The 26,983-nt window shown below is 39.3% G+C and overlaps 1 pseudogene; it reads left to right on the top strand.

The window, feature by feature from the left end:
• Positions 1-14,433: 14,433 nt before the first annotated feature.
• LOC104846953 (pseudouridylate synthase TRUB1-like) lies at positions 14,434-15,474 on the top strand (annotated as a pseudogene).
• The last annotated feature ends 11,509 nt before the right edge of the window (positions 15,475-26,983 follow it).

Consider the following 26,983-nt stretch of genomic DNA (forward strand, 5'->3'; position numbering starts at 1 on the left):
GTATTGGAGTTTTTTGTTTGCTTGTTTGTTTTGTTTAATGGGAAGCCAACATAAGATGATTTTAGATTGGGGTACTAATCCTCTATTATTTTTCAAACTTTGCTATCCACCCTAAAATCTCTAGGGACAAAATTTCTTCTGGAATTTAATAGGGAATCTTGGAAATTCCTGGGACTTTTGCCAGTGTACAACTTTACATCCATTTTAAAACTTTTGGGGTTTGCCCACCCCACCCCCATCTTTTGAATTAAAATGTAGAGCTGTGTATTAAAACACCTACTTGCCTTTCTTTTTGTACCTCTTCTCTACGCATCTCCCCCTCTTAATCACGGTCCCTTAATCTCACTTTTAACACTGTTCAACTTAAGAATTGTGCTTAGAATTTATCCCACCTCAGTCCTCCTGGGCCATTCTCCTTGCTCAGGCTTCTGTGTCTATTGCAGACACCTCTTCACTGGTGCCTCACACAAAGTAAGGAAGCCTAGTTCTATTTTCTTTGCTATGTGTTGTCAATTATTTGAAATTTCTCTACCTGTTTATTCTGTACTCTGAAATTATCATAGAAATATATTAACAAAGATAAGGGAGAAATGGGATTCCCAATTACATGAGACTCATGACATTTAGGAATGACCTTCAATTCTATTTACGTAGCCCTAGACTGTTGATTTTTTGAATATTCAGAACAATATGTAAATATTTTTTATTGTGTTAACTTTATAATTTTTGAAGGAAGAAATTTTGATGGTGGAAATTAAAATTATACCTAAAGAAAAAGTATGTAATGACAGGCTATGGTCTACCCTCTGACTCCTGCAATATGTTTGTGTGTGTATGTGTGTCCACAAGTTTTTCTGTATGTTTCTATATGTGTGATATATACACCTTACAGTCATAATTATGTTAATCCCAGCTAGATACATTGCCATGCATTGTTATCTGTGTCCTTTTGATTGGTTAGAAAATAATTACTCTGGAAAAATATGTGGTATGTATGTATTATTATACCCACTGAACAGGCACAGGTGAGGACACTAAGGAGGAGGTAGGTAGTGTAACTGGTGAAAAGTTCCAGAGGTTTTAAGCGATGCAGTCAGAACCCTCTCCCCTTGTTTCTGTCCGTAAGACATCTTCAGTACTCTGTGAGATAAACACCCTCTCATTGTTCTGCTTTCTTTTAGTCATGTACTGTGGGTAAACTAGTGATTTACCTCAAATGTTTGCAAGGTAATCTGTTGGACAGATGCCCCAAAATATATTTACCCAATCATACATTATTCTTTGATGGGTATATATTTAGTTTTTATTTTCTTTTTCTGGCTAAAATAAACAACATTGGAGTACAGGTGCCTGTATAATTATCTGCACGAGAGACCGATTATTTTTGTAGAATGTACTTGTAGAAATTCCTGGGTCAAAGCATGTGGACATCTGAAATACAACTGCTCTTTGCAAATTGCCACCCAACTGATAATGTTTCATACTATAATTTACAGCATCTTTTAGAGTTATGTTATTTAAGACATAATATGTGAAACATTTTTCATATTGAAAAACCCATGTATCATCTCATTTACAAATTAGAGTACATAATTCAGTCATTTTACTTTTGCAGCTATTTCAATTTCCTTTTAGCTAGAGCTTTAACACTCCTTTGATAGTGTTTGTTTGGGAGCATCCTGCTTGTGGCCTGATGACTGGATATCACACAGGAACAATCAACCAGAGGAGAGAGCATAGGGAAAGGGAAGGGCAAAGGTGCTACTTAGGAGGAATCATTGGTGAAACAGTCAGAGAGGCTTTTGTGTGTGTTTGGGTTCATGTTTTATAGAAAAGTTTATTAAAGGTGCAACAAGTTTCTTATAGTGTCAAAAATAATATGAAAGGGAAACTTGAACTGTTACAGAAGCTCAGAAACGTCCTCAGAGACAACCTCCTGGATTTCTTTTCCACTATCCTCCGTATGTAGACCTTTTTCTTCCTCGGATTCTGGAGGCTGAGATGAGGAAGACAATGAGGGCTGCCCTCACACCTCTCAGGAGATGGCATTTATGTGAATCTCTTGCCCAGTTACTAAACGAGCTTGACATTTTACAAGGCTGCCAGCTGAGCTATGAGTTGAGCATGGGGGGTTAGCGTTTTATTCTGGAGATAATCACCTGATAGTGAATCAGAACTTTAACAATTACTAGCTGGTCATGACAGGATTCATGAAAAATACTTTAAGCTGTATTTGACCCAAAAATAAGCTAATGATTATTAGTCATAATAGTTCCTCATGTGCATTTGTACCTATTAGAAATAAAAACAGAAAATGTGTAAGGTACTCACATAATCCAGTTTTGGAGATGCAATACTGAAAGTAGATTTATTAATATCACTTTTTTTTTTTTTTGCTGGAAACCTTGGTGGCGTAGTGGTTAAGAGCTATGGCTGCTAACCAAAAGGCTGGCAGTTCGAATCCACCAGGCAGTCCTATAGGGTCACTATGAGTCGGAATCAACTCGACAGCAATGGGTTCTTATTTCATTTTGGCAACATGTCTGTGGTAAAACCCAAGCACCATAGTAGAGTCAAACTCAACTTTAAGTACTACACAACAGTGGCACCATGAGGCATTTGGCTTTTTTTTTTTTCTGTTTCTTTCTATCCTCTATTTCTTATTACATCTCCCTTCTGCCAACCGCGCATTCTTTGAGTAATACACTGAAATACTGCATTGAATTGTAAACGAGACATTTTTCAGAATAGTCTCTGCCTGGATCCCGGTCTTTAATCGAGACTGGCCGCATACAAAATTAGCGAACTGTAAGACTATGCCAGGGTCCCAAGAGTAAAACAGAAAGTCTCGGTTGTACTAGACCAAAGATGAAGAATATAGGATCAGAGGCCATGTTGCCAACTGAGACCTTAAAGTGGGAAAACTTTATCCTATTCTAGGTTCAGTTCATTTGGGAGAATAAAGGTACTAGGAAGTAAAGGAAGACAAAAAGAACATGTTGATTCTTGCTGGCAACCTGTATATCAAAACAGGACCATAAGCTGTATTTGAACATTACATCTGAGACATCATGAAAACACCAGGAGGTCTGACAGAAGTCCTGGATGGTGACAAGGAGTACAGGAAATGATTCCTGGGCGCTAGATTTTGATCCACTCTGGTATGGGCGGAACAAGAGCATATTCTTCAAAGATCCTATCCCAATTGTCTTTGATTAAATATGTCCTCTGAGAAGCTGTAAACACTAGGAGGGCCAAATTCATTGGATGAATGGTCAAACAGAAGACACTAAATATACCTTGATATGGAATGTAAGTTCAAAGAGTGACAATACAGTTCTATTGGCAGAGTCTGCAATCATGCTTAATACAAAATTAACATCAAATAAATATACTTAGTGAATGGATATTATGTTGATTTTTATATTTGGTGGAGATAAGGTGGTCAATCGCAGCTGAAAATTTGCTTAGTCAAGGGTCATTTTCAACCAAATTGCTAAGCGCATAGTGCAAGCATAGACAATTGTTGTTATTAGCTACGATTGAGTTGGCCCCAGCCTCCTGGTGACCATGTGCACAATGGAACCAAATGCTGTGTCAGATTCGGATTGGACTGTTGTGATCCATGGGGTTTTCACTGACTGATTTTAGGAAGTAGGTTGCCAGGCCTTTCTTCATCATCCCTCTTAGTCTGGAGTCCTCACTGAAACCTGTTCAGCATCACAGCAACGCACAAGCCTCCACTGACTGGTGAGCAGTGGGTGTGCATGAGATGCACTGGCCAGGAATCAAACCTTGCTCTCCCGAGTGAAAGGTGAGAATTCTGCCTCTGAATCACCGTCTTTACCTGTGTGTAAAGCATACTAGAAAAATTAACAATTTTATTCTTTTTCAGAAAGCTGCAAAGACCATCTATAGGCTTAAAATTATTTTTTACTCTCTACTTTCTGTAAATTCATAGAAGTAACATGGTCTTCCTATTTCAGCTATACACAATAAAAATGAGAATTAATATCCTAAACAATCATTTCCTGGGATTAAAATTTAAATTTACCACATCATTTCATATCACTTTAAGGTAAATTTAAATTTTCTGCCTATAATTTTTATTTCATGTAGCCTTCTAGTGGTCACATTTCTTTCCATTAGGTTGATCCCCAAGATCAAAAACATTCAGATAGAGTTCTTAAATTTGAAGAATTCCAGTTTTTGTTTTTTTCTTTTCATAGGTTGTCTTTTTGGTGTCGTGTCTAAGGACTCTTCGCCTAAGCCCAGGTCAAGAAAGTTTTCTCCTATATTTTCTTGCAAAAGTTTTACAGTTTTCTTTTTCTTTTTTAAATATTCTTTTTTGTGAAAATACACACGGCATAACGCACTTCCATTTCATGGTTACTGGATATAATGATCATTGACATTGGTTACATTCTTCCTATTGTATCAACATTCTCCTTAAATCTGTTCTGGTTTCACTTTAGCTTTTACTTAAACTCCCTGCCTGCCAGCCTTCTCATCTATGCTTTAAAATAGCTGTTGACACTTTGGTCTTATGTAGGTAATTAAAAAAAAAAAACTCAAGGGTGGCAATCTTTACTCTCTCAAAGTTTTATAGATTTATATTTTAAATTTAGATACATGATCCCTTTGGGTTTGTTTTCATATAAGGTTTGAAGTATATATAGGTTGAGGTTCTTTTATTTTTAATTGGATATACACTTGTTAACACCATCTATTAAAAAAATAATTTATTGAATTCTTTTCATATATTTGTCAAAAGTGACTTGAATGTTCTTGTGTGGATCTATTTCTATTCTGTTTCGTGTATATATTTCTCTATCCTTCCACTGTTACCAAAACCATAATGTCTTAATATATACTATATACTTGATATATACTGTATACTTATTAGCTATATACTAAGTCTTAAAATCAGATAGTGTGAGTTCTCTGACTTATTTTCCTTTTCAAATTTTTAGCTATTCTAGTTCCTTTGCTTTACATGTAAGTTTTAGAATACACTTGTTAATGTTTACTGGGACCTTGTTGAGAATTTGGTAGGCATTGCCTTAAATCCATAGATGAATTTAGGAAGAATTGACATATTTGCTATTTTGAGTCTTCCATTCTGTGAACATGATATATTTCTCCATGTATTTAAGTCTCCTTTGATTTTGTAGTTTTCAGCATACAGATCGTACATATGTTTTGCTGGATTTGTAACTAAGTAGCTCGTTTTCTTTTAGGCAATATATATGTGTGTTTTTTTTTAATTTTAGTCCCAGTTGTCCACTGCATACGTACATATGCACTGCACACACACATACTCACACACACGTATATAATTTTGTGTTGACCTTTACCTGTGAACTTTGGTAGATTCCTTAATGCTATCTATAGAGAGATTTTTACTTTTTTCTTTTCCAGTCTCTATGACCTTAACTTCACCTTTTTTTTTTTCCTGTTTGCCTTATCTAGGAAATCCAGTACTATGTTACAGAATTGGTGAAAGTGGACATCTTTGTGTTGGTCCCTATTCTATATCAAAAACATTCAGTCCTTACCATTAAATATACTGTTAGCTGAAAGTCTTCTGTAAATAGCCTTCATCAGGTTGAGGAAATCCCCCTCTATATCTACTTTTCTGAAAGGTTTTATCCAGCATGGAAGTTACAGTTTGTATGCCTTTAAAAAAAAAATGCCTTTAATACTCCTAAATTTATTTAGACTCCATTTTTGTTCCAGAAATATGGTCTGTCTTGCATGAATTCCATGTGCACTGAAAGAAATTTGTATTCCGTTACTGCTGGGTGGAGAGTATGTAAGTGCCGATTAGATCAAGCCGTTTTGTGGTATTGTTCAAGTACTCTATCCTTAGTGATTTTTTTACTGTGTTTGTTATACTGTATCTAGTTTACTAAGCTGTATCACCCTCATGTAGAGTTACAGAGATAAAGCATTTCTCAGTAAACGGGGCTGCATTATTGTCTGCATGATTTCTACTCCTTCTGTTGACACCCACTCTTCAAGTGTTGATACAGGTCACCAGAAGGGGAAAACATAAGATTTTCTGGCCAATTTCATCCATATATAAACAATGAACACCATGTAATGGTTACTATCAGGCTAAGGTGATTGTGAGAAAATGTGAAAAAAAAATCACATATTAAAATTGATGAAATAGGTTAAGTAATAAGTATGTGGATGTACTTATTAAGGGAGTCATAATATTTGAGTGGAAGCTTGGCCAACAAGAATATTCTACCTCATATAAAACCATTAATCTCTCTCTCCAGAGGAAAAGAAGTGCAAATAAAATCAGAAGCTGCGTGGTGCATAAAGGGGTCTGGAAATAGTGGTTTTGAATGGAGAGGCTAGGAAGTCAGGGTTCATTTCCAATCAAGACAACAGAAGGGAGCAACTGAAACACTTTAAAACTTATTTTTTAAATATTTAGTATTCAATTTCAAATCCTGCTCATATTAATAGACGGTTGGAGGTTATTGGGAAGTTGGCATGAACATAGGTGGAGAGTTTAAGGGGCATTCATTTATTTGTGCAATTCAGTATATCCAAGAGCCTTCTCCATTGCTGTGTCTCTATGTATGTGGGGCTTACAGAGGAACCACATAAACACACTTTCTATATTCCCTGAGATTTCAGTACAGTGGAGGTTGAGAAAAAATAACATGAAGCTAAACCATGGGTAGAAGAACTGTGGTTGGGAGCTCAGGGGATAGGCATTGCACCTGGAGTGTCATGGCCAACGAAGGTCTCTTGGAGAAGGAACAGCTGAGAATATGCTGAAGCGCTGGGGAAATGCAATATGAAAAAGTGTATCCCAGGCACAGGCAAGGGCATGTGAAGAGGCTAGTGGATCTACTGGGAACGGTGATAAGTGAGACTGTCAGAAGCAGAGGACACCACGATGGAACTGGCAGGTGGGGCTGGAGAAGTCAGGAAGTGAGACAGGGAAAGCTGCAGAATGACGCAGTCATGTCGAGAAATTTTGGTTGTCTGGGTCTAGTTCCTTGAAACGTACCCCCCAGTACGGGAGGTCTGTCTGTCAGAAAGATAAAGCGAGGCTGGTCACTGTCCATTGTGGAGGTCCCTGGGCCTTTCCACGAAGGGTACTGGACCTGGGGGTTAGGGTAGAGGGGGCGCAGAGGACTCCCCCGCCTCGCGGAAGGGCAGGCTCAGTTCGCCCCATTTAAGCGTCCCTCAGACCTCCACCCCCACCCCAGTGCAGCTTCTGTCCCTGCAGGAACCATTTCATCATAAAATTCAGAGCGTCCAGGGCACAGCGCCACCTGGCGTCCACACACAGGAGGCCAGACGCCGCCTCCCCAGAAGCCGCAGGAAAAGGCGGCTTCCGCAGCTGCGCAGAGAGGGCCATGAGGGGACCTGGGCCTTTAGTCAGAGCCTCTCCGCGGATGTCAACTTGCTCTTACGTCTGCGAGTCCACCTGTCCTCTTACACGTACTTTGATATTTTGATACACACCCCATGATTTTCTCGTCTATCTCAGAGTAACATTGACTTTGTTTTGTTCAGAAGACGAACCCCTTTTAGCTCTATGCAGAGCAATCACTGTTGTTGGGTGTCTGGGTGTCAATTCCTGCTCACAGCGACCCCGTGTAGAACCGCCCCGTAGGGCTTTCTTGGTTATAATCTTTATTGCTACCGATTTTTTTTTTGAAGGATTTAAAATATTTGCCAATATAGGAAACAAATAGAGTTATTCCACTTTAGTGTGCCTTTTGTTGATCACTGCTGAAGATTAGTGTCCCATTTCAGAGCGGAAGCACTTGCACTGTTGCATATTTCTCCTTAATTATGGATATTTCTATGTTTTCTATGACATCGTTAAAAAAAAAAAAAAGCTCTCGAAATTCTTCATTTTTTTTTAATCCATTTGCTTTATCTCTTACTTTTTTTCTACATTCTCCATAACATCGTAAAACCATGGTGTCAACTAATTCACATTTTTCATTTGGAATAATAAAATCTTCGAATGTTTGGAAAGTATTTCTTGAGCATTTTAGCACACAGAAAAAGGATGTTTTCGTACACACAGTTTAATTTTTAGCTCCTCTTTCCTAACTTGTGCATTTGTGTGTTTTCTTAGCAAAGAATCTTTCCCCTCCCCATTATTAGCCTGTTATAACAAAACAATTCTATACTCTATATTTACATGCTAAAGTTTGAATTTAAAAAAAAAAAGTCATTGAGTCTGCTCCCACTCATGGTGGCCCCATGTGTTTCAGAGTAGAACTGCTCTCTGTCGGGCTTTCATGGCTGTGGTGTTCCAGCAGTAGATCACAGGCCTTTTTTCTAAGGCATTTGATTAGTAGCCAAGCATTTCATCATTTGTGCCACCCAGGGACTCCTGACAATTAAATCACACTTTATTTCTGAAGTCAATTGAATATTTCATAGAAAGTTGTAAAATATTTAAGGGAGGTAAATGCCATTGCAGTGCTGGTGTTCTAGTACCATTGGCATTTTAGTACATAATTTACTAAATAATTTTTTTTCTTGAATTTTCAGTTTTTAAATTTATTATGAAAAATAGCAAATATATTTTTGGAAGGTAAAAGGTATAGTAAAATGAATACCTACGTACCAGCGACCAAGATTCAAAAACATTAACACTTGATGTAGTAAACTCATCTATATACATGTATGTGTATGTTTGACAATTTTGGAGAATATGAAACCTTATGACATCTCTACCTGCATATCCACTAAACAAGGTATTCTTCTACAGCCACAATACCTAGACCACTCCTAAAAAAAATTAGGGGGAAAGTTCCCCAAGGTCATGTGATTCCCCTTCCATATTCAAATTTCTCCAGATTTTCCCAAAGGCCCTCACAGCTGATTCTTGTTCTCAGCCAGGGCGCCACTGAGGCTTCCACATTGCTGTCGAGGCTACCGATTCTAACATCCTTCCAAATCTTAGTGAATCCCCCTCAACACCACTCCAGTTTTAATTTTTCTGTACTTTTTTTCAGCGAATTGTATTTGATGGCACGCCTCCTCTTTTCCCTCCTCTGCCTTTTGGAGCCTCAGCGACAGGGACAGGGATGTCTCTACCCCGCTGCCAAGTGGCAGTGGCAGTAGGAGCCTGGAGAAGCGTCCGGGGGCACCTGCTGTGCTGGCGCTTGAGGCTCAGTGGCACAGTCCTTCTCCTCCGGACTACCCCCACCAGGAGCAGAGCCTCCTCAGTCTGCAGACGGCTGCTATGCTGGGTCTGCACCCACAAGGCTGCTGCTCCCCGGCTTCCCTCCAGGGTTGTTTAGAGAAACTCCTATGTATAAAAAACAAACAAGCTTGTCCAAATAGTATACTGATTGCCGATCAACCAAGGTTATGCTACCACTAAAGGGCTTGCTTTGTAATTTTTTTTTTTTTTTACTTCAAACAAAAAACAGTTACCATTCAGTCAACTCTGAGTCACAGCAACCCCATGAGTGTCAGGGTCGAATCCAGCTCCACAGGGTTTTCGGTGGCTGATTTTCAGAAACAGATTACCAGACCTTTCATCTAAGGCACCTCTGGGTAGGCTTGAACCTCTAACCATTCAGTTAGCAGCTCAGTGTGTCAACTGTTTGCAACCACCCAGGGACTTCGTAAAGATCTTTAACATTTGTATATAAATTCTAACTTAGCTTTTTAGTGACGTAAACATCTACAGCCAATTTTGTATTTTTTTAAATTTTGTATTAATGCCTTTCATTTCTGTTTTTGGTTTCAAACGCATTCATAATAATTTTTCAGATAATTTTTCAAAGTATATTAACCTTATTAAACATCCTTCTCCACAAATTGAATGGCAATTCCACTTTTATTAGGAGACAGATGCCGTTACACATTCCCCGTTTCGGAGTTCTCCAGAAATTTCCTCTGAAATACCTCTGTGAAAGAACTTGAGGGACAGAGATTTTCTGGGAGCTACAAGCCAGCACTTTCTTAGAGTCTCATGCTTGTCTCTTGAAAAGTGAATATTTCCCTTATATGGCTTAATTTGTGCTAATTGTGAAAGGTTCACAAAGACATTAAGTTGTATAAAAGGAACATTTTTTACACAATTAGGACCCTCATTCTGAATGCAAGGACGGCCCTCTTTGTTACTGTGCAAGTGTGGGTTTCATCTCATTGTTTGCTTGTCTCCTTTCCCAATAGCTGCAGACGTTAGCTGGAGTCCATGGTTCCTTCCACCTCCTTCCTTAATATTTCCTTGTACAGGTGGCCCATAATATAGATATATAGTCTGCTCTTTCTCGTTGATAAGTAAATACTAAGATTATTTTCAATTTTCAATTTAAAAAGTGTTGCTCAAAACATGTGTACAGGCATCTGCTTCATGATTTGCGTAGTTTTGTGGTATGGTTTTGTAGAAATAGAATTACTGGGTCAAAGTGAATGCACTTTTGAGATAGTGCTAGAAAATGACAAATCATTATTCACAAATGTTTGTACTATTTCACACTATCCTGTTATCTTTTATTTATTTCCTTATATCAATTTGTATAACATTCAAATGTTTTCATGCTGTAACTTTATTTAAATCACCATTTTTTGACAGACAATAATTTATCCACCTTTCTATTATTTAGCTTCTTGATTAATGTCCCTTGTTTTAGGCTGAACATTTTATCTGTAATATAGTTGTGAATTGACTGATGGGTATCCTGGACAGTGAAGCTGAGTGTCCTCAAATTGCATTAGAACAGGGATTTCCTCACCTGAAACAAACAATAGGCACAAAAGCAATAACAGGGCAGAAACAATGCAGGGCTCCAACAAGCAGACTAGGATTTATTTAGGACTTGCAATATGGATGGCATAAATGATTAACCATAAGAGGGTTATGGTGGTTCAGTGGTAGTTTTCTAACCTTCCACGTGGGAGACCTGGGTTTGATTCCTGGCTAATGCACCTCGTGGATAGGCACCATCCCTCATCAATGGAAGCTTTATGTTGCTGTGATGTTGCACAGGTTTCAGCGGGCTTTCCAAACTAAGACAAAGGACTAGGAAGGGGTCTGAAAACACTATGGATCACAACAGTCTTATCCTCAACTGATTACGGGGATGGTGCTCAACAAGGCAGCTTTTTGTTCAGTTGTGCATGGTGTCACCATGAGTCAGGGGCTGATTTGGCGGCAGCTAACAACTGTGATTGACCACAGAGCCCCAGGATGAGAATAGTGTCAGGAGGAAATTGGGGGTGCTACATAAGATTAATATTGGAATTTTCCAGGTGAATTCAACTCTTAATAAAAATTATGTAAGGGTAGTTCTCATATGCATTGTTTTCCCCATACCCAAAACCCAGCAGGGTAGAGCTGAGATTAACCAGGATTTACCCAGTGGATATCTGTTCAATATTCTAGATAAAGTTGTGGTCAGATTAAGTGTTTGTCCTGTAAATATCTGAGGGCTATGTTTAAAAAAAAATTGCACACACATGCTTTTATGGTTTAAAAAATACATAAACCTCTTAGCTTCATGAGTTGTCAAGTCTCTTAGTGTTTCATTAATATTTTGAGCTATTCCCAAGAAAGCATTTCTAAATTATGTTTCCTTCGCTTCTTGGGTGAGGTAATTCTGGGGAGAACATAATTTCTTCCTCACACAGATTCCTGGGACTTACCATCCCAGAAAACCCCAGAATTCTGTTAGGGGAATATATTGTCTTATGAAGGACTCATTCCTTTTGGGTGGGTCTCTGAGACTCTGTAACCTAAGTCTGTTAGTAAAGTAATGAAATCCTCGATCTGATGATCTGAAAACTATTATATCGTGGAAAAGGACTAATCATATTTTTGACATTTTTGAGACTGCTAATTTGAAGAGGATAAGATTCAAAAAAAATTGATGCAATAATCCATTCTTTTAGAAAAAATCGGGTTTATTAAGGTAAAACCCAACCTATTCCAGTAGAAAGTTCAGTAAGTTTAAACAAATGTATACAATCTTGCAGTCACCACCATAATTAAGACAGAATATTTTCATCACCCTAATAAATTCTGCCATGCCCCTTTGTAGTCAGTTCCCTCCCCCACATCCTCAGCCTTGACATTATTGATCAGATCTATTTCTATAGTTTTGCTTTTTCTATAATGTCATAAAAATAGAAATACCTATGCACAGCCTTTTTTTTTGTCTGGCTTTTCTCACTCAGAATAATGCTTTTAAATTTCTTCCATGTTGCATGTATCAATAGTTGTGTCTTATTGCTGCGTCTTATTCTAATGAATGGAGGTACTACAATTTGCTCATCATTTTATTACTTGCTGGATATTTTGGTTGGTTCCAGGTTGAGACTTATAAATAAAAGTGCTATAAACATTCACATACAGGTCTTTGTGTGAACACATATTTTAATTTCTTTCATGCAAATGCCTAACAGTGGGATTGCTGGATGTTGTAATAAATGTATGATTAACTTTACAAGAAACTGCAAAACTCTTTTCCAAAGTGGCTTTGCTGTTTTCAATTCCCAGCAAGAAAGTATGGTAATTCAAGCTGCACCACATCCTCAACAGCATTTGGCAATATTGGTACTTAAAAAAAAATTAATTATTCTAGAACAAGCATGGTTTTAATTCACATCTTCCTAATGGCGATAGTATTTAACATATTTTCATGAGTTTGTTTGCCATCCATATGTTTTTCTTGGTTAAGTGTCACTTTTTTTGAACACATTCAAAATTGTGTTGCTTGTTTTAATATCACTAACTTTTAAGTCATACATGCTGTTGTTGTTAGGTGCCTTCAGGTTGGTTCCTACTCATATGACCCTATGTACAACAGAACGAAACACTGCCCAGTCCTGTGCCATCCTTACAATGGCTGCCAAGTTTGAGCCCACTGTTGCAGCCACTATGTCAGTACGTCTTGTTGAGAGTTTTCCTTTTTTCACTGACCCTCTACTTTACCCAGCATGATATCTTTCTCCAGGGACTGGTCCCTCCTGATAACATATCCAAAGTACACGAGACAAAAACGCCTCATCCTCGCTTCAAAGGAGCATTCCAGTTGTACCTCTTCCAAGACCAATTTGTTCATTCTTCTGGCAATCTATGGTATATTCAATATTCTTCACCAACGCCATGTCTCAAAGGCGTCAATTCTTCTTCTTCGGTCTTCCTTATTTATTGTCCAGCTTTCACATGCGTATGAGACAAACACAAATACTATGGCTTGGGTCAGGCACACCTTAGTCCTCAAAGTGACATCTTTGCTTTCTAACACTTTAAAGAGGTCTTTTGCAGCAGATTTTCCCAATGCAATGTGTCCTTTGATGTCTTGACTGCTGCTTCCATGACACTGACTGTGGATCCGAGTAAACAGAAATCCTTGACAACTTCCACATTTTCTCCATTCATCATGATGTTGCTTATTGGTCCAGTTGTGAGGATTTTTATTTTCTTTATGTTGAGGTGCAATCCACACTGATCGTCTTTGATAGTCATCAGTAAGTTCAAGTCCTCTTCGCTTTCAGCAAGCAAAGTTGTGCCATCTGCATATCACACGTTGTCAACATATCTTCCTCCAATTCTGATGCCGCATTCTTCTTCATATTGTCCATCTTCTCAGATTATTTGCTCAGCATACAGATAGAATAAGTATGGTGAAAGGATAGAACCCTGACACATACCTTTCCTGATTTTAAACCATGCTGTATTCTCTTCTGTTTGAATGACTGCCTCTTGCTCTATGTACAGTTTCCACATAAGCACAATTAAGTGTTCTAGAATTCCTAATCTTCACAATCTTATGCATAATTTGATTCACACAGTTGAATACCTTTGCATAGTCAATAAAACACAGGTAAACATCTTTCTGGTATTCTGTGCTTTCAACCAAAATCTGTCTGACATTAGCAATGATATCCCTCATTCTATGTCCTCTTCCAAATTTGGCTTAAATTTCTGGCAGTTCCCTGTTGATGTACTGCTGCAAATGTTATTGAACTGTGTTTATCAAATTTTTTTGTCTATGATATTAATGATACTGTTAGAAAATTTCTATATTTCATCGGATCACCTTTCTTTAGAATGGGCACAGATATGGATCTACTGCAGCCAGTTGGCCAGGCAGCTGTCTTCCAAATTTCTTGGCATAGAAAAGTGAGCACCTCCGGCACTGCATTCATTTATCGAAACATTTCAATTGGCATTCCATGAATTCCTGGAGCATTGTCTTTCACCAGTTCCTTCAGCGCAACTTGGACTTCTTCCTTCAGTACTACTAGTTCTTCATCACAGGCTACCTCCTGAAATAGTTGAATGTCAACCAATTCTTTTTGGTACAGTGACTGTGTATTCCCTTCATCTTATTTTGATGCTTCTTGCTTTGTTTAATATTTTGCTCATAGAAGGATTCTGACTCATGGCAACTCCACATGCAACAGAGTAGAACTACGCTCCACAGATTTTCTTGGCTGGGGAAAATGGTTAAGCACTCAACTGGTAGCCAAAAGGTTGGGAATTGGAACCCAACTAGAGGCCTCTCAGAATACAGGCTGATTTTCTGAAATGTCACAGCCTTGAAAATCCTGCGGAGCAGTTCTAGTCTGTACACATGAGGTCGCCATGAGGTTGCCATGAGTCAGAATTTATTCAATGGCAATTTAAAGCAACATAGTTATCTTTAGTGCACCAGACTTCAGATTGCAACAGAAGTGGCCTGTTGTTGATTTTAAACTGGAATGCCTCTTCTAAAATGCAACAATAGGAAAAATCTGACTTTCAAAATTGGGCATGGAGGAACTCTAGACAATGCAGCCAAAGGAGTTCTGGTGGTTGGAGTGGGAAGGGGAAAAAGTGTTTACCAGTGTGCTGTCAGGGACCAAGAGGCACATCGCCACTGGAGAACTGGGAAAAGCTACTGATACGCTAGATTCCACAGGGAAAGTAACAGAAGAAAAACCTGTAATATAATAACACAAGAAGATATCGAAAACATCCCCCGATCCCTCTATTCTGCATTAAAGAAGGATGGACAGAGACTTTTGACTTTGATGAAGACAGGTGAAGCAGTAGAAGCGAAAACCCACCAGGCCAGTTACTGTATACAGCATCTCCCTTCAAAGATTCCAGTCGCCATTTTTTCACATTAGCTGTTGCATACGGAGGACGTTTTTATATCAGAAGCTGAGATAGTGATACTGGCAAAGAACTCCCTTCCTGTCTCAATGTGCTAGAGGTGACCTGAACAAAACAGGGATTATTTACACTAGAAGATCATGCCCTTCCTGAAGAGACGTGGACCACTGATGACATTGCACAGGTGCTCAAGCTCTGCTCATCTCTTTTCCCAGGAGAGATGGGACTTAAAAAACCCAAACCTGAGGAGTTTAGAAGAGAAAGAAGAGTCTAAAGAACGGGCTTTAAGATGTGAATATATATCATTAAATGAGGTGAAAGGAAAGTCACTAGGATCAATGCCCTGTAAAGAGATATAAAGAAAGGAGTAAAGGATGAAGAAATATATTTTTAATTGAATACCCATTCTTTAGTTTAAATTAAAAATATTATGGTATGTACTAACTTGGTAAAAAGTGGTCAGCTGTGTTGGTGAAATTACCAGGAAGAGATCTCATATCTGGCAAAATACAAGCCACTGGAGCTGTCCTCTGCTCAGTGGTAGAGTAGAGGTGGATTTAATTAAACATTTAGACTTTTCCTTATACCCTTTTAGTGGTAGAAGTAATGATTTCATTCACTTACAAACATTTATTACAAAAATTTATTAGTTTCCAAGAGCTAAACAAACACAGCTATTACTAGATGAGTGCAGTCTTATCAAAGAAATGTTCTTAATAAAAATAAACTCTCCAAAACACAGAGTTAAATGATGACCATTTCAGACATAGTTAGAAAAAATTTTCAATACAATATGGAGCCACCAGAAAGTCAAAATAACCCTAAATTACATTCACTTTTGTGAAACCAAAGTCACAGGTAGCTCCACATTTCTTTATTCTTCCATTAGAAAATTTATTCAGCTTTTCACAAGAAAAGACATTGGAGAGAGTTCAAATTCAGAAACAAAAACATCCTAAAAGAACATGCCGTAATACATCAAAGAACAGAAGAACTGAAAAGCCATTTATGTCTAGCAGATGAACAGATTATAAGTAATGGATACTTTTCTTCATGTGGGGGGCAGTGGGGAGGGAAGCCAGGCAGTCTTAACATGTCTGAATTACATCATCTTCTCCTTTCACCTCATTTAATGATATATATTCACATCTTAAAGCCTGTTCTTTAGACTCTTCTTTCTCTTCTAAACTCCTCAGGTTTGGGTTTTTTAAGTCCCATCTATCCTGGGAAAAGAGATGAGCAGAGCTTGAGCACCTGTGCAATGTCATCAGTGGTCCATGTCTCTTCAGGAAGGGCATGATCTTCTACTGTAAATGATCCCTGTTTTGTTTAGGTCACCTCTAGCACACTGGCACAGGAAGGGAGTTCTTTGCCAGTACCACTATCCCAGCTTCTGATATAAAAACCTCCTCCATATGCAACAGCTAATGTGAAAAAATGGTTCTGAAGGAGAAAGATTCAAACAGGAGAAGATAGGCTCCAGGAACCAGAAATGACTGTGTTGATTTGACTAGGAATCTTCTCTTTGAAAAACTATTTTAAAACTGAAGCATAGGGAGGCAGAGCCAAGATGGCGGAATAGACAGACGCTTCCGTCGAGCCCTGCTTACAACAAAGACCCGAAAAAACAAGTAAAATGAGTGTATTTATGACAAGCTGGGAGCCCTGAGCATCAAAGGCAAGCTTAGACAACGAACTGAGGGGCTGGGGAAGGAAGAGGCTGTTCAGAATTGGAGAGGAGTTACCGGACCTGAATTACGGGGAGATCTCAGGCACCATTCCCGGAGCGGCGGTGGTGGGTTGGTCCTAGCATTTGGCCACAGTTTCCTCAGGGAGAAGCAGCCAGCCACACAGCCCACTCACACCTCAGGAACCTGAGGAGAATGGAGCTCTCAGCAAAAGCTAAGTACTTGTGTATATTTTACCGCACACCCCCCCACACCCAACCCAACTTCAGTGGCTGAATCCCTGGGCCTGAGATAAACCCTGGTGAGCACCTGGAGCCATCCTCCCAGCCTTGGGGAAGGAAAAAATTTCCAACTGGGGGGAAAAGATAATTTGCTAGCTCCATTAACTGGGGGAGCACAGGACAGAAGCAGCTCCTGTCCAGGCATAAACCATCTGTGGACCTTGAGCACCTTTTCCTTCTGCATGGACCTGTGTGGGCCTATTTCGGGAGAATAGGCCCCTGTTTGCAAACCTCTACCATTTCAGCTGTGCGGTGGAGAGGTGGATGTTTGACATTTGACATTGCTTTACCTATTAAACAAGGTCCTCACCTACCCACAACAGGGACCTAAGGACTGGTAGCTCCACTCAGGTAACCCAGCCACCCGCGACGGGGGTCCAAAGATAACTGGAACCTCCCAGTCCTTACAACCAAAAACTTTGCCCATGGTCCCTCTGCAGAACCCACCCACAACCACGCTCCAGGGAGCAGAGATGTGTTTTCCTCAGAGACACTTGGGGGTCAGTTCTCAGCCCCCTGCCTTGTTCAGAGCATGACTCCCTGCTGCAATCAGATACCCGTATATACGCCAATCACCCCTGCCCCTCTAAGACTGTATGACAGAGCCTGTACCACACACTTGATATCAGCTACCTGGAAACCTGAGCTGAATTCATACAAGAAAACTAAATGGACTCCTAGACTGATATACCTAATAACAGCTCTAGCCAGCTGGGGACAGGACACCAGAGCTCCAAAGGTGAAAATAATCAAGCTAGTTCACTCAAGCAACCCATAGGGGTATACCAAAACAAAGCAAGCAGCTATGACACAGTAAGCAATCATAAACTAATACAATACCTTCTAGATGGCTCAGAGATAACAGTCAGTATCAAGTCACATAAAGAAACAGGCCATGATCACTTAAACAAGCTCTCAAAACAAAGAAGCCAGGGATAGTTTAGATGAAAGTGCATTCCTGGAATTACCAGATGCAGAATACAAAAGTTTAATATACAGACCCCCTCAAGACATTAGGAAGGAAACGAGGCAATATGGAGAACAAGCCAAGGAACACAAAGATAAAGCAACTGAAGAAATCAGAAGGATTATTCAGGAACATAATGAAAAGTTTAATAAGCTGGAAAAATCCATAGACAGACAGCAATCAGAAATTCAGAACATTAACAATAAAATTACAGAAGTAGATAACTCAATAGAAAGTCAGAGGAGCAAAATTCAGCAAGTAGAAGCTAGAATTTCTGAACTCGAAGATAAATCACTTGGAACTAACATATTTGAAGAAAAATCAGATAAAAGAATTTAAAAAAATGAAGAAACCTTAAGAATCATGTGGGACTCTATCAAGAGAAACAACCTACGAGTGATTGGAGTACCAGAACAGGGAGGGATAACAGAAAACACAGAAAAAATTTTTGAGGATTTGTTGGCAGAAAACTTCTCTGATATGTGAAAGATGAGAAGATACCTACCCAAGATGCTCATCGAACTCCACATAAGATAGATCTGAAAAGAAAGTCACCAAGACATATTATAATCAAGCTTGCCAAAACCAGATATAAAGAGACAATTAAAAGAGCAGTGAGGGATAAAACAAAAGTCACGTACAAAGGAGAGCCAATAAGAATAAGCTCAGACTACTCGGCAGAAACCATGCAGGCAAGAAGGCAATGCGATGACATATTTAAAAAATTGAAGGAAAAAAATTGCCTTCCAAGAATCATATATCCATCAAAACTGTCTCTTAAATATGAAGGTGAAATTAAGACATTTCCATATAAACACAAGTAGAGGGAATTCGTAAAAACCAAACCAAAACTACAAGAAGTACTAAAGGGAGTTCTTTGGTTAGAAATTCAATAATTTCAGATATCAACCCAAGACTAGAACACTGGGCAGAGCAACCAGAAGTCAACCCAGACAGGGAAATCCAAAAAAACAAAGCAAGATTTAAAAAAAAAAAAAAGAAGCCCAACACAGGGTAACAGCGATGTTATTATATAAAAGAACACAACATTAAAATAATAAAGAGGGACTAAGAAATGTAATCATACACCTTCCATATGGAGAGGAAGATATGGCTCTACAAAGAAATAAAAGTTAGTTTTAAATTTAGAAAAATAGGCATAAATAATAAGATAACCACAAAGGAGACTAACCTACTCAACAAAATGAAATACAAGGGAAAAATGCAGACTCAGCAGAAACAAAATCAACAACAACAAATGTGAGGAAAGGACAATATATAAAGAAAATCTACTCAGCACAGAAAATGAAGCAGGAAAAAGAAACTGTCAACACACAAAAAAGACATCAAAATGATAGCACTAAATTCATACCTATCCATATTACCCTGAATATAAATGGACTAAATGCACCATAAAGAGACAGAAAGCGGCAGAATGGATTAAAAAACAAGATCCGTCTATATGCTGCCTACAAGAAACACACCTTAGACTTAGAGACACAAACAAACTAAAACTCAAAGGATGGAAAAAACATATCAAGCGAACAACAATCAAAAAAGAGCAGAAGTGGCAATATTAATTTCTGACAAAATAGGCTTTAAAGTTAAATCCATCAGAAAGGATAAGGAAGGACACTATATAATGATTAAAGGGACAATACACCAAGAAGACATAACCATATTAAATATTTATGCACCCAATGACAGGGCTGCAACATGCATAAAACAAACTCTATCAGCACTGAAAAGTGAGATAGACAGCTCCACAATAATAGTAGGAGACTTCAACACACCACTTTCGGTGAAGGACAGGACACCCAGAAAGAAGCTCAATAAAGACACGGAAGATCTAAATGCCACAATCAACCAACTAGACCCCGTAGACATATACAGAACACTCCACCCAACGGCAACCAACTATACTTTCTTTACTAGTGCACATGGAATATTCTCTAGAATAGACCACATATTAGGTCATAAAGCAAGCCTTAGCAGAATCCAAAACATTGAAATATTACAAAGCATCTTCTCTGACCATAAGGCCATAAAAGTGGAAATCAATAACAGGAAAAGCAAGGAAAAGAAATCAAACACTTGGAAACTGAACAATACCCTGCTCAAAAAAGACTGGATTATAGAAGACATTAAGGATGGAACAAAGAAATTCATAGAATCCAATAAGAATGAAAACACTTCCTATCAGAACCTTTGGGACACAGCAAAAGCAGTGCTCAGAGGCCAATTTATATCAATAAACTCATACATCCAAAAAGAAGAAAGGGCTAAATCAAAAAACTATCCCTACAACTTGAACAAATAGAAAGAGAGCAACAAAAGAAACCCACAGGCACCAGAAGAAAACAAAAAATAAAAATTAGAGCTGAACTAAATGAAATAGAAAACAGAAAAAACAATTGAATGAATTAACAAGACCAAAAGCTTTTAAAAAAAAAAAAAACTCAACAAAATTGATAAACCATTGGCCAAACTGACAAAAGAAAAACAGGAGAGGAAGTAAATGACCCAAATAAGAAATGAGATGGGCGATATTACAACAGACCCAACTAAAATTAAAAGAATCATATCAGATTACTTTGAAAAACTATACTCAAATTTGAAAACCTAGAAGAAATGGATGAATTCTTAGAAACACACAAACAGAGGTAGAACAACTAAATAGACCCATAACAGAAGAAGAGATTGAAAAGGTAATCAAAAAACTCCCAACAAAATAAAAGCCCTGGTCCCGAGGGCTTCACTGCGGAGTTCTACAAAACTTTCAGAGAAGAGTTAACACCACTACTACTGAAGGTATTTCAGAGCATAGAAAAGGGTGGAATACTACCGAACTCATTCCATGAAGCCACCATATCACTGATTCCAAAACCAGGTAAAGACACCACAAGAAAAGAGAATTATATACCTATATCACTCATGAATGTAGATGCAAAAATCCTCAACAAAATTCTAGCCAATAGAATTCAACAACATATCAAAAAAATAATTCACCATGACCAAGTGGGATTCATACCATATGCAGGGATGGTTCAACATTAGAAAAACAATTAATGTAATCCACCACATAAATAAAACAAAAGACAAGAATCACATGATTTTATCAATTGATGCATAAAAGGCATTTGACAAAGTTCAACACTCATTCATGATAAAAACTCTCAGCAAAATAGGAACAGAAGGAAAATTTCTCAACATAATAAAGGGCATTTTTACAAAGCCAACAGCCAACATCTCCCTAAATGGAGAGAGCCTGAAAACATTCCCACTGAGATCAGGAACCAGACAAAGATGCCCTTTGTCACCACTGTTATTCAACACTGTGCTGCAAGTCCTAGACAGAGCAATTAGGCTAGATAAAGAAATAAAGGGCATCCAGATTCGCAAGGAAGAAGTAAAAGTATCTCTACTTGCAGATCACATGATCTTATACACAGAAAACCCTAAGGAATCCTCCAGAAAACCACTGACACTAATAGAAGAGTTCAGCAGAGTATTGGGATACAAGATAAACATACAAAAATCAGTTGGATTCCTCTACACCAACAAAAAGAACATCGAAGAGGAAATCACCAAATCAATGCCATTTACACTAGCCCCCAAGAAGATAAAATACTTAGCAATAAATCTTACCAGAGACGTAAAAGACTTATACAAAGAAAACTACAGTACACTTCTGCAAGAAATGAAAAGAGACTTACACAAGTGGAAGAACATACCTTGCTCGTGGACAGGAAGACCTAACATTATAAAAAAGTCTGTTCTACCAAAAGCGATCTGTACATTTAGTGCAATTCCGATCCAAATCCCAAGGACATTCTTTAATGAGATGGAGAAACAAATCGCCAATTTCATATGGAAGGGAAAGAGGCCCCGGATAAATAAGGCATCACTGAAAAAGAAGAACAAAGTGGGAGGCCTTACATTACCTGATTTTAGAACCTATTATACCGCCACACTAGTCAAAACAGCCTGGTACTGGTACAATAACAGATTCATGGACCAATGGAACAGAATTGAGAATCCAGACATAAATCCATCCACATATGAGCAGTTGATATTTGATAAAGGCCCCAAAACTGTTAAATGGGGAAAAGACAGTCTTTTTAACAAATGGTGCTGGCATAACTGGATATCCATCTGCAAAAAAATGAAACAAGACCCATACCTCACTCCATGCACAAAAACGAGCTCAAAATGGATCAAAGGCTTAAATATAAAATCTAAAACGATAAAGATCATGGAAGAAAAATTAGCGACAACGTTAGGAGCCCTAATACATGGCATAAACAGTACGCAAAACATTAATAAGAATGCAGAAGAAAAACTAGATAACTGGGAAAAAAATAAACTGGGAGCTCCTAAAAATCAAACACCTATGCTCATCCAAAGACTTCACCAAAAGAGTAAAAAAATTACCTGCAGACTGGGAAAAAGTTTTTAGCTATGACATTTCTGATCAGCATCTGATCTCTAAAATCTACATTACTGCAAAAACTCAACTGCAAAAAGACAAATAACCCAATTAAAAAATGGGCAAAAGATATGAATAGACACTTCACTAAAGAAGACATTCAGGTACCTAACAGATATATGAGGAAATGTTCACAATCATTAGCCATTAGAGAATCGCAGATCAAAACTATAATGAGATTTCATCTCACTCCAACAAGGCTGACATTAATCCAAAAAACACAAAATAATAAATGTTGGAGAGGCTGTGGAGAGATTGGAACACTTCTACACTGCTGGTGGGAATGTCAAATAGTACAACCACTTTTGAAATCGATTTGGCGCTTCCTTAAAGAGCTAGAAATAGTACTACCATACAATCCAGCAATCCCACTCCTTGGACTATATCCTAGAGAAATAAGAGCCTTTACACGAACAGATTTATGCACCCCCATGTTTATTGCATCACTGTTTACAATAGCAAAAACATGGAAGCAACCAAGGTGCCCATCAACAGATTAATGGATAAATAAATTATGGTATAATCACACAATGGAATACTATACATCGATAAAGAACAGTGAGGAATCTGTGAAACATTCCATAACATGGAGGAACCTGGAAGGCATTATGCTGAGTGAAATTAGTCAGAGGCAAAAGGACAAATATTGTTTAAGACCACTATTATAAGAACTTGAGAAATAGTTTAAACTGAGAAGAAAACATTCTTTTGTGGTTATGAAAGGGGGGAGGGAGGGAGGGCAGGAGAGGGGTATTCATTAATTAGATGGTAGGTAAGAACTACTTTAGGTGAAGGGAAAAACAGCACACAATACAGGGGAGGTCAGCACAGTTGGACTAAACCAAAGGCAAAGAAGTTTCCTGAATGAACTGAATGCTTCGAGGGCCAGCGTAGCAGGGGCAGGGGTCTGGGAACCATGGTTTCAGGGGACATCTAAGTCGCTTGGCATAATAAAATCTATTAACAAAACATTCTGCATCCCACTTTGAAGAGTGGCATCTGGGGTCTTAAACGCTATAGCAAGCAGCCATCTAAGATGCACCAATGGGTCTCAACCCACCTGGATCAAAGGAGAATAAAGAACAACAAGGACACAGGTGATTACGAGCCCAAGAGACAGAAAAGGCCACATGAACAGGCGACTACATCATCCTGAGACTAGAAGAACTAGATGGTGCCTGGCTACAACCGATGACTGCCCTGACAGGGAACATAACATGGAACCCCTAAGGCAGCAGGAGAGCAGTGGGATGCAGACCCCAAATTCTCAAAAGACCAGACTTAATGGTCTGACTGAGACTGGAAGGACCCCGGTGGTCATGGGCCCCAGACCTTCTGTTGGCCCAGGACAGGAACCATTCCCAAAGCCAACTCTTCAGACATGGATTGGACTGGACAATGGGTTGCAGAGGGATGCTGTTAAGGAGTGAGCTTCTTGGATCGGGTGGACACTTGAGACTATGTTGGCATCTCCTGCCTGGAGGGAAGATGAGAGGGTTGAGGGGGTTAGAAGCTGGTGAAAAGGACTCGAAAATAGAGAGTGTAGGGAGAGAGCAGGCTGTCTCATTAGGGGGAGAGTAATTGGGAGTGTGTAGCAAGGTGTATGTGGGTTTTTGTGTGAGAGACTGACTTGATTTGTAAACTTTCACTTAAAGCATAATAAAAATTATTTTTAAAAACAGAAGCATAACACATGCTGAGAAGGAAAAAAATGTGCCTTATAGTTATTCACGGTAAAGATACAGAGAAGCCTAGAACAAGCCCACTTTTCACGTCACTTTTTACAGGTGATTGCTGTTAAAGTTTGGCGTGAGTCCTTTAAACGCAGTCTGCAGTTGGTTCCAACTCATAGCAGCTCCATGTGTGTCAGTGGAACAGTATTCCATAGGGTTTTCAATGGCAGTAATTTTAAGGGAAGTAGATCACTTGCGCCACCGTGCAAACCATTTTTTTCACCCAGGGACCTTGTGACTCCTATAAGGCTCAGCGGATTTCATTTACAAGAATGGAGGTACAGGAGTGCTTCCATGGACACACATAGAGAGTGCACATTCCATTATAAAGCCTGTTGAGTTTGTACTGTGCCAAATTGATCCTTGCAGAACTGTGTGTGTGTGCGCGCATGTACTTATTTCCCTTTCCGGTGGCACGGTAGTTCAAAGGCTGGATGTAATTACAAAAAACTAAAAGTTTTTTTTTTTTTTTTTTGATGTAATTACTCAGGATAAAACCTGCACAGACTGTTCTTCTTTAAAACCGTTTCCGATCTAATCACGATGGCAGGTGTGTTCGCTGGAGGCTCCCCAGCAGGGCCGGGATTCTGGTCAAACAGTGACTGTCTTCGCAGGGCCGCGCCCACCGTTAGCACTGTGCCCTACAAGGCACCGTCACCGGCAGGAAATGCGCCATTGCTGGGCGCCGCCAGCCGGGAAGCAGCGCCTGTGGGAGGTCCCGTGGATGCAGAGCCGCTGGCCGCCCCCAGGGACCACTGAGCAGCCCGTCTGGGCGGGGTGGGAGGTCCCCTGGATGCAGAACCGCTGACCGCCCCCAGGGACCACTGAGCGGCCCGCCTGTGCGCCTGGGAGGTCCCGTGGATGCAGAGATGCTAGCTGCCGCCAGGGACCACTGAGCAGCGCGCCTGCGCGCCTGGGAGTTCACGTGGATGGGGGCAACTCCTCTTGGCCTTTGTCTCTAGGGCTTCTATAGGGTCGGTGGAGCCTTAGGGCGCTTGCTGGGAATTTCTCTTGAATCTTTTATTATTATTATTATTATTATTATTATTATTATTATTGTGTTTGAAGTGAAAGTTTACCAATGAAGTCAGTTTCTCACACAAAAACCCATATACACCTTGCTAAACCCCAAGAAAACCACACCCACTGCCATCCAGTGAATTCTGACTCACAGCAACCCTATAGGACAGAGTAGAACTGCCCGATAGAGTTTCCAAGGAGCGCCTGGTGGATTTGAACTACCGACCTCTTGGTTAGCAGCCTGTAGCACTTAACCAATAGGCCACCAGGGTTTCCATACACCTTGCTACATACTCCCAATTACTCTCCCCCTAATGATGCAGCCTGCTATCTCCCTCCACTCTCTTTTCCTGTCCGTTTCTCCAGCTTCTAACCTCCCCCCACCCTCTCATCTCCCCTCCAGGCAGGAGATGCCAGCGTAGTCTCAAGTGTCCACCTGATCCAAGAAGCTCACTCCTCACCGGCATCCCTCTCCAACCCATTGTCCAGTCCAATCCATGTCTGAAGAGTTGGCTTCGGGAATGGTTCCTGTCCTGGGCCAACAGAAGGTCTGGGGTCATGACCACTGGGGTTCCTCTAGTCTCAGTCAGACCATTAAGTCTGGTCTTATGAGAATTTCCCATGGAGCTTTTGCATCCTCTTCGTAAGTTTTCTTCCTTTTTAGGCTTTGTATCATTGTTTTGATTCTTGTTCTTTAACTTTTCTTTAACCTCTTTCCCTTCAACAAATGTCTGCTGTTTCCACCCCCACTTTTAAAAAAAGTTATAATAAACATAGCCTGCACCCTTAATTTTATACCCTTCCTTTTCCACAGTAATCTTTTTTATTTTGTATTTTTAGTCTAAATGGGTTTTTCTGAAAAATACATTAAATAAGACCATGCTTATTGGATGTCATTTTTAACAGGAATACTATTTTATAGTTTCTTTAATAACAAAATATTTTCTGTTAATTCTCTATTACTTTCCAAGAAAATGCCTTTAGAATGAGAAGACTTCAACATCTACTTTACCCCTGTTGTTGGGTAGAATCACCACAAAGTTATAGTAAAGCAAAAAGAAAGGTTTTGTTCAGCATGCATTCAAAGAGGCAAAAGTAGGAAATGGACAAACATGCTGCCAGAGTTGTGTCTGTCCAAGGAATGTTACAGACCAGCCAGTATATAGTAACATTACAATTGGGCAAAATCATTGAAAGCTTCACCTTTTCACAGATTGGCTATGAATTGCCAAATCACCACGATTCTACATTTTGAATTGTCTTTCTTAATAATCATTGGTACAGAGTTTCAGTAACGATAGTCAGGAGGGTCTTCATTGGTCCATCAAATCTTACTATTCACCAAATGCTAATAGAAAAAGATAAGAGTGGAAAGTATGGATCTTTTGCGCTGTTTATGATTTGTCTGTGTGATTTTCTGAAAGATGTTTTCCAAGATTATCCTGGCTATTTTCTTTATACCTCAGGGCTCAGTCGATGTGTCCTTGTGATGAAGACAGCCTCAAAGCCCAAACCCTTCTAAGAGACACCTGCTCTGACTTATCCTCCTACACTGAGCAAAATAAGCTGCTCTTTCTTTTGAAATGGTCCTTGACAAGATAACCACAAAACGGGCCATGAATGGCCTCAACCCACCCCTGGTTGGATACATAACATCCTAAAGAAGAAAAATTCATCCCTTCCACCATCC

Source organism: Loxodonta africana, chromosome 13, assembly GCF_030014295.1.
Source record: "Loxodonta africana isolate mLoxAfr1 chromosome 13, mLoxAfr1.hap2, whole genome shotgun sequence".
Classification (NCBI taxonomy): domain Eukaryota; kingdom Metazoa; phylum Chordata; class Mammalia; order Proboscidea; family Elephantidae; genus Loxodonta; species Loxodonta africana.